Genomic DNA, 9,301 nt, shown 5'->3' with positions numbered 1-9,301 from the left:
GGGACATCATTTTTTAATCCAAAATTGTTTTATACTTGTTTTTCGGTACGTCACTGAAAAAAAATATTCCCCAAGGGTTACATAATTGAAAAACAGTTGAGAATCACCAATTTCATCTTCTAATAGTCCTCTTGGTTTATTTTCATTCAATAATCTAATAGTTTGATTTCTGCATTTTTGTCAGCTGGTTTGTTTGTAAATTAATTGGCTGGTCACGTTCCCTTTTGTCCGATGACAGATAATTGCCCTACCCAGTTTGGAAATCTTTTTTTTTTGTCCGTTTCCTACCCTCCTCTTATGCGTTGCTTCACGACAACAACAACTGCAGCGCTGTCCGCTCGTCCAACCGTCTTCATCCTGCGGGAGTAAATGGAAGACGTTTTTATGTTGAGGGAAAAGCGCACAATGCCCGGGGCCTAAACAAGTGCAGCTCCAATATTCACACAAAGCGCGCACAAACAATGCCTGCGGACCACAGACACACACATGCACACACACTCACATTCCAACTGCCCGGAGTGTGTTTAATAGTCAAGGACACATTCATTCGGTCCCAATGAGCATGCTGCTATTTACTGCGGCACTCTTCATCTGATCTGCTCTGCATTCCATCTATTGATTAGCTGGCCCAGTGTTGTGTCTGCCACACCGATCAACACATTGCCAATTGTGTTACAGTTGTGGGTCTTAAACTTCAAAATCAACCACAGAGTGTATTAACGTAGGACTGTGTTGTTTTTTTCCTTATCCATGGTTGCTCTCAGGCACTCGGCCCGTTGAGACGAGGCTTACTTCTATCTTGGATGGCCATCCGTCAATTTGACCGCATAAGGTTTTGGCAGGACAGCCACTTTTGTTGCAGCTCTTCCTCGCTGTCAGTCATCAATGCCAAGTCATCTGCAAACAACAGTTCCCAAGGCAAAAATTTGACACTCTTCACTAAGCATTTTCGCCATCACAATGGATAGAAAAAAGTTGGAATGGGAGTACTGAGGCTGAGTATCTTTCGTATCAACCTTTTGATCGTTAAATCAAAGGCATTTCACGCCAACGGGATAGCCTTGAGAGAAGACAGCAGGGAGCTGATATTTCACCCAGATGGTGACAACATGTCATTGAAGGACCTTTAGTCACTACTGACTCTGGAAAATTGCGAGGCAGATTCAGTTTTCAGATTCAAGTTTTCACTCTTCAGTCTTTCAGTGGTTAGTTAGTCAATTGGTTTTCAGAGTATTCGGACTTTCAGTGGTTGGTTGGTTTTCAGAGTCTTTAGTCTTTCGGTGTTTGGTTAGTGTTTGGTTGGTTGGTTGGTTGTCAGAGTCTTCAGTCTTTCAGTGGTCGGTCGGTTTTCAGAGTCTTCAGTCTTTCAGTGGTTGGTTGGTTTTCAGAGTCTTCAGTCTTTCGGTGGTCGGTTGGTTTTCAGAATCTTCAGTCTTTAGGTGGTCGGCTGGTTTGCAGAGTCTTCGGTCTTTCAGTGGTCGGTTGGTTTTCAGAGTCTTCAGTCTTTAGGTGGTCGGTTGGTTTGCAGAGTCTTCGGTCTTTCAGTGGTCAGTTGGTTTTCAGGGTCTTCAGTCTTTCAGTGGTTGGTTGACTTTCAGTCAGGAATTTGGCCAGTGGAGAGGACTATTGTCGGTAGTGACTCTGAAAAATTGCTAGACTGACTCAGATTTGTCCACTCTGACCAAAAAAATGATACGCAAAGAATGGTAGCCAGGTCAGGGTTTAACAATTTTCCAGATTGAAGTAGTTTTTATCAGTATTGATTCTGTGAAAATTGTGAGACTGACTTTAGATTCGTCGGAACACGACCAGCAAAATGATGCACATTGAATGGGAGAATAAATGGCAGCCAGGTTATAGTCTGATAGTTTTCCAGAGTCAACATTGATGGCTTGAAGGACCTTTCATCAGTATTGATTTACTGTTAAATGATGAAACTTTAAGAAAAATGCTATACTGGAATAGGTAGGGCTTTTTTAAAATTATTTCCTCATTTTTGTGAATCAAAAGTGCCAGTGGTGTCAAATGTGACTACCCGAGATTTGAGTACTATTACTGGTATCAATCTGAAAAAAAAAAAAAAAGTATCCAACACCCCTAGGAAAAAGACTCAGGGGCAAGCCTTGGTATAAGCCAATGTTGATGGCAAACCTGTCGGTGCCATTATGCTACTTTACACTTTTTCCCCCCCCAAATATGGAGGCCAAATTCCTGATTGTGCAGCGGTTGCCTCGGGCTTTTCAAAAGTTCAACTGTAAGCCTTTGATGACCGAGGGCGGACAATTCCGGATAATTGCAGCGACGAGCTGGCGCGTTCAGCAGTCCTGAACGTTACGCGGGATAAGATTTTCTGGCACGCAGGCAGAATATTGGATTTCCCCCCCAAAGTCAATAAAAGGCCGGGCCATTAAAGAGAATATATATGCTTTATTTGAAGAGCAGCACTACTGTGGCTCTTTTATTATTGACACTATTGCGCTCACACACACTCACACACACTCCACCGCCCAATGCAATGAGTCTTACGTGGAAGTCCACACTAATAGAGACACAGCTCAGTTCAAACGGATTTAAAAAAAAAGAAAATGAATATACACCCCTTCTCTTTGGGCTTTTGCACTACATTGGCTTCTGGTATGATATCTAAATCCCAGAGGTTATTTTCTTTTGGCCTTCAAGTGAAGGCAGCGTTTTTGCTGAGAGGACAAAAAAGCAAATCACTAGCGAGTTAGAGCGTTGCCACAGATTGAACAAACTATATCACACTTTTTTTTTTTTTTTTTTTTATTACAGCTGCCGCTTTGCTGACGTGAGACTCGCGGCGATAAAAGCACAACCAATTATCATCAACTACAGATGTGATGGATAGAATATTTTTTTAATTTTGGAGGGTAACATTGCTGAGTTTGTCACTTGGCTGCCTGGCGTTCGGCTGGCGCTTCGACTGCACCTGGTCGGCGGGTTGGTTTTGACCTTCTGAATATACAGTGAGTCAGTTGGTTTCATTGTTGGTCGGTTGGTTGACGTTCAGTTAGGTATTTGGTCAGTGGAGAAGCCTGTTGGTTGGTTGGTTGACTTTCAGTTAGCTATTTGGTCAGTGGAGAAGCCTGTTGGCTGGTTGGCTTTCAATTGGTTGGTTGGTTGGTTGGTTGACTTTCAGTTAGTTTTTTGGTCAGTGGAGAAGCCTGTTGGCTGGTTGGCTTTCAATTGGTTGGTTGGTTGGTTGGTTGGTTGACTTTCAGTTATGTATTTGGTCAGTGGAGAAGTCTGTAGGTTAGTTTGTTAATTGGTCAATTAGGTTCATGGATGGCCGGCAATTTGGCCAGTTGGTCAATTTGATTGACGTGTTGGTCGACCAAATGATTGTTGTTTTTTTGAAATGCTGATTACTCATTCAGTCAGTTGATTAATTGGGCAGTTTGTCAAATGATTTTTTGGGGGGGTTGGTTGGTTGTAGCTAGTTTCTTATTTGTTTTTGTTTTGTCAGTTGGTTGATTGGTCGCTTTGTAGCACATCCATCCATCGATCCATTTGCGATTACTGATGTAGAGTCAGGTTGAGGAGAAGCAGCAGGAAAGTCCAGACTTCCTTCTGCCCGGCCACTTCCTCCAGCTCTTCTAAGGGGCATCATCAGGCTTTCCCAGGCTAGCCAAGAGACATAGTTTATCCAGCATGTCCTAGGTTGTCCCCGGGTCCTCCTACCAGGACCCTTGATATAAAAACGGTTCGTTTGTTTGCTTATTTGGTCAGTTTTCCAGAGTATGGACCTAAGACATCCATCCATCCATTTTCTATAGCCGCTCATTCTCACAAGGGTCGCAGGCTTACTGCGGCCAACCCCAATTGTCGGCTAGATTTGAACCCGAGACTCTGAACTGTGAGGCAGACATGCAAACCACTCTCCCACCACCTCACCCTGAAACAATCCCTTAAAAAAAAAGATTAAACTTATCAGGGATGGTCTTATCTTCCATCTTGGTCTATTTGCTCTCCCGTTCTTCCTGGTTATTCATCCCGGCCATGATCCCGTACGTAAGCTGTCACGCAGAGGTTGTGCTGATTGGTATTCATGCGGCCGGCTAGCAGGAGGTAACATGTGTAAATATAGGATTTCTTCATCTGCTAATGTATATATGCACAAGTCCATGTGTGCGGCACCGTGTGATTATTCACATTTGCTGTCTGGAGCCAGTTAATGAGTTTATTTATGAGGCAAATGAAGAGCCGGCATTGTTGTCCGTGGTGACAGAGCGGCGAGTTGGAGCGATGTGCGTCCAGCGTGCGCCTCCCGCGGATTAATGACTTCCCGAGAAAGGCGGGACAGGTTCAACTACTCTTGATTACGAATAAAAGTTTCCCTGAAAGCCAACAATCAGCCACCGGTGAACTCTGCAGACAGCATCATTTGTTTGTCGCCGAGCGGCAGAGCGCCGATGCGTAAATTTGCCGCCGCCCAGGAACATTTTGTTTACCTTTGACAAATGAGCAATAAATAAAGTCTTGGTGCTAAGAAGACGAGTTGTGGCGAAGGAGGAAGTGGATCAGCGTATTTCATGTAGATGTGATGTATTGCAGGAAAAAGTTGATGACGGTAATTGCTTTAAATGTGTTGCTCCCCACTACTGATAATGACTGACACGTAGACTGCCTGACGGCTACATTAACAGCAGCTGTAAAGATAAGTGAGGAATTTAATTCTGAAAGGGCACTCAAGAAAATAATAATCAACCTAATTAAAAGGAAATCATTCAAATGAACAGTAAATTGAAGGATTCTACGCACTCTTGTTTAAATGTCACGTTTAACGTGATACATTTTATGTAAATGAGTCAATTTGACCAATTCAATTTGGATTAACTTGATCCAACCGTTTTTAGATAGTGGTAAATAAATAGACCAGTTGTGAACTATAACCATGTCCAGCTCAGTACTGAAAACAAAACTACTGAACTAAGGTGATGGCAAAGGTGTGCACACCCTCCTTAGCGATCGTGTTTTTTGAATTAACCAATCCCATTCAAATTTGTCTTCAATAGAAGTCTGCACAAAACCGCAACCCTTAAAAGGGGATTTCAAAGTCTCAAAGATTTTTAATCGTATTTTATATACCCCTAAAAAAGAAATAATGATTGCTAACGTGTGCACAACCTCCTACATCTAGACCACAGGTGTCAAACTCAAGGCCTGGGGGCCAGAACTGGCCCGCCACATCATTTTATGTGGCCCGCAACATGCTGATTTGACTTCATGTTCCCGGCTAAAATATCAATCTTGCAAGTTGTGTTCAACTTTTAAATGTTTTGGTGGATAAAAACTTGAACATTTATTTGACTTAACAGTTATTCTGGCCCTCTGACAGAAACTATAAGCACAATGTGGCCCAAGATAAAAATGAGTTTGACACCCCTGATGGGCGTTTTCTGAACTAACCAATCACATTCAAACTCATCTTAGATGGAAGTCTGCACAAAGCTGCCGCCCTTTAAAGGTGAATTCAATTTCAAGAGATTTTTCATAGTATTCTATTTTATACGCCCCAGATAATTTGATTGCAAACGTGTACAATCCTTATTTCAACTAATTATTTGTATGATATAATTGTCATTTTTGGACTTGAATTGCCCTTTTTGAATGTCTCTGAATAACCCCAATTAAAATTCTGGGTTCAAATTGATTTTAATTTCAGTATCAGTGTATAAGTTCTACAGTATAGTGCAACATTGCTATTTCCACCGTTTCTGCAGATATGTCTTCATGCATAGCAGCCAGTCAGCACTCCTGTTTGTAAACGCAGTGAGAGTAAGCTGTAAATTGGCCCATACCGTATGGAAGCGTCTTCAGGGACCTCCATTCATCAGGGGGGGAGTGAGGGGAGAAGCTTAAGGTTTTTTTTTTTTTTTTTTATTGATGCACTCCTTGCTGTCTCCTTGACGAATACGCATGCAGGTCTCCGCTGCTCCAAATTAGCGCGTGTGAAACAAGAAAATAGATTTGATCCATTATTGTCTGTTGGCGGTTTATACTTTGCTAAGATGAAGCTAAAGTCATTTTGGTGCGGAGGAGAATTGACGCTTAAAATGCAGATGTTACACTTTGTGGCCTTTTGAGTCAAAGTTTATATTATTTTACATAACAAAAATAAGACAAAAGTCACAAAACGTATATGCAGACTGTGGCTCTCCTTTCCCATATCCAAGGGCATTAAATTACATTAATCAATATGATTATGTTTTTTTACTTCTCGAGTGGTGTTGAATGTTCGACTCCAAGTCCAATTTTTTGCAAAACAAGCAAATGCTTCGAAGACTCTCACTAACAGCCCATGCTAAACTTAGCTCCTCCCCTTTTTTTCCATCGCGATGTATTCCTCCAAAATACTTCCTCGACTTGACTTCTAATAGAAGAACATGCATAAAAGACTCTCCATGACTCTCAAAAACCATGCTAAACTTAGCCCCTCCCCTTTTTTCTCCATTGAGGCCTATCACTTCAAAGTACTTCCTTGACACTAACCTTCATTCCACAGTGTTTTCTTTTAACCACATAGTAACTGCACTGCGTATGTATATCAAGCCTCACCAGACTCTCAAGCCGCGCATCATGAAGTGGAAGCTTATCTTTCTTCTTGTCCTCGCTATAATAATGACCCCAATTAAGCATTCCGCTCAGCGCTGTGATTGAGCTGTTATCTGCGCTGCCTAAACAACAACGCACTTTCTCTTCTTCTCATCTGTCCGCTTCGTTAACAAACATGGACGCTGGCCCCGGCGCACTCAAAGGCGGCAAAGTGGAACTTGAGACCTCTGTCTGGGGCCCTGACATCATCGCAGTATCCTTTTTTGCATTTATATAGCATTATGCTGCCCTTGCATGTGGTGAAGGAGAGCCACAATTGCCAATGCCTTTTCTTTGGGTAAATACCAGGGCACATTCTACAAATACGGTAATCCTTCCTTCAACTGAGGGGGTTATGCTCCAAACCACGCCGCAAATAGAAAAAATATCCTATTTAAATAGACTCTAGACATGATGTTTGAGCATTCACAACACTTAAAATGCTATCAACAAGTGTTAAAAAGTAACTGCAAAGAGCACCGAAGAATATTGTTATAAGAACCTGGTCACGGCACCAACCTTAGCGGGCATCCGCCGGGGACTTTGTGCAGCTGATGAGAAGATGTTCCAATGGGACAGGAATGTTCTGACGCTTCCCGCACATGTGGAGGTTTGCTGGGCTCGGCAGGTTGACGTAGGCTGCAAGGACAAGGAACTGGAGGTGAAAGTCTGCACGCATGATGTTTGACCAGGTGACTTTGCCCTGCAACGTGCTCTCCCACCTCGTCCATGTCCCCTGCTGCCAAGACCCACTGTCGTGCTCACTCGCTTTCTTCACACCTGCTCAAATCTCTTCCTGGAGTAGATGGCCCATACAAATTCCTTTTGAGACGTTCCACAGTTTTTACTGGGACTAGGCAGGCCGCAATTGTCCACCTTGTTGAGCCAGTCCCCCAGTTGTTAACCAGACTCCTGGATGGCCGCAGAGACCTTCAGGCTCAAGTCATTATATTGTATATCTTATTTGTTTTTCGTTTTTATTTTATTTGCTCCCAATTTTGTTGGATACCTTCTGTACAATGACAAGAAGGAATTCTATTCTACACAGAAAATACTGTTTATTTCCAAATTAAAAATGGTATCATATCATATGAAACAATTGACAGGTAAAGACGGACATTATTATGAACTCTTGTTGCTCTTCATAGGCATAGAAAGCAGGATGTAAGAGTACTGACGTACTTTAATGTTCAAAAGGTAGTTTAAGGAGCACTACTTCCTGGTTTCATTCTTCTTTTTGAGACATATCTACAGTGCCAACAATACTGTGCTGCCGTCAAGTGGTTAATTGTGGAACTACAAAACAAAAGGAGGCAGGGCAGGTAAATAACCATAATAATTATTGCATGCGTTTAACATTTTCTGGATGAATTACCTCATTCGTATGTCTCAGAACTCAAATGCTGACGGTGCAAAAGTTTGCCCACCTCTGTTTAAACTAATGAAAAAAGACATCTATAAACATCCTTTAGTGCAGCATTTATTCTGTGCAATTTTTTTGGCTTGGTATCTTACCCCCGTGAAGACCGTGTGTCCACTGTTCACTCCTTTTGGACATGAAAGCTCACGCTTAGTGGAAATTGAGGCTTTTCTCTATTTAAATCGGACGCGGGCGGCTCAAGCTAGTACAGCGTGTCAAGCTAGGCAAAAGAGCAGGAAGAAAAAGTCCACTTTTTGTCTGCAATAAGTCATCCAGTCAGCGTGTTATTATATTGGGCATTTTGCAAAATGTCATTTCGATTCACTGGAAGGCGGCCGGGACGCCGGCTTCTGGAGGGGAAGTAATAGCACGCACCGGGCGGCGGTTTAACACGCGGAAGGCTGCGTAAATGTGCGTTAATCTTTTGCTATTTGGATGAAGTTACTCAGCGTGAATATTAAGCGCTTCAGCCTGGTGGCTAGGGCTGAGTTTATCGGTTGGCATTTGGCCAGGAAGTGAAACGAGACCCTCGCCTTTCTTTGGTCGGCCATGGATGAATTCATGCGGCTTGTCGCCAAAGCTCAAAGTGCTGTCACTTCGCCATAGGCCTCAAAATGCAACCAATCACATGCGATAAGGTCGACAAAAACGTTGAAATCCAGTCATAAGCTTTTCCGCGGTCGTAAAAAAGCTTCTATATTAAAAAAGCTTCTTACGATTCCCCCTAACCTCAAAAATGATGGTACAATTGTTTATTGCAGCCCGGCCAATGGGGATTGACGTAATTGAGAGTGAAAGGAATCAGGTAAGAATTGATCGTGCGCGCGCGCGCGCCAAATAAATCGATAGAGGTCATTACAAAACAAGAATGGGCTTGACAAGGCAAATGAAGATGTGTGATGTCATCACATTAGGCTCCGTGCATGTAAACAAAAGAAAATACCGGTGGCGGATTGTAAACATTGCTAAACATACAAACAGTCATTTCTCGCAAGTACCCTATTGATTTTCAACAATTTCCCGGGATCAATGCGTCCGTCTACCTTGTTGTTGTTGTCGTCGTTGTTGGGGAGGATTATTGATTTTGAACGACGTCTGACCCGAGGCCCTTGGAGAAATCACTGATGACTTCCTGTCGACCTATCAATCAAATAGTTAAAAATCAATCATCTGGTTTGGTGAAGGAATCTTGCTGGTTTGGAATGCTAGTTACATATCAAGGCAGCTGGGGTTAATGGTGAAATAATTTTTTTAAACAGTTTAAAA

At 42.6% G+C, this 9,301-nt stretch overlaps 1 long non-coding RNA gene across 1 annotated transcript; it reads right to left on the bottom strand.

The window, feature by feature from the left end:
• On the bottom strand, positions 1 to 9,301 carry LOC148407016 (uncharacterized). The gene is made up of 6 exons (XR_015863765.1): positions 9,079 to 9,301; positions 7,338 to 8,255; positions 7,135 to 7,254; positions 5,823 to 5,953; positions 793 to 897; positions 1 to 357 (listed from the first exon to the last, which is right to left on the bottom strand). It is a non-coding gene; the product is annotated as an uncharacterized LOC148407016 (long non-coding RNA).

The sequence above is a fragment of the Hippichthys cyanospilos genome, chromosome 20 (assembly GCF_059441005.1).
Source record: "Hippichthys cyanospilos isolate Australia breed blue-spotted pipefish chromosome 20, RoL_Hcya_1.0, whole genome shotgun sequence".
Lineage (NCBI taxonomy): Eukaryota > Metazoa > Chordata > Actinopteri > Syngnathiformes > Syngnathidae > Hippichthys > Hippichthys cyanospilos.
The sequence above is the reverse complement of the archived record's forward strand: the minus strand, read 5'-3'. Positions and strand labels throughout refer to the sequence as shown.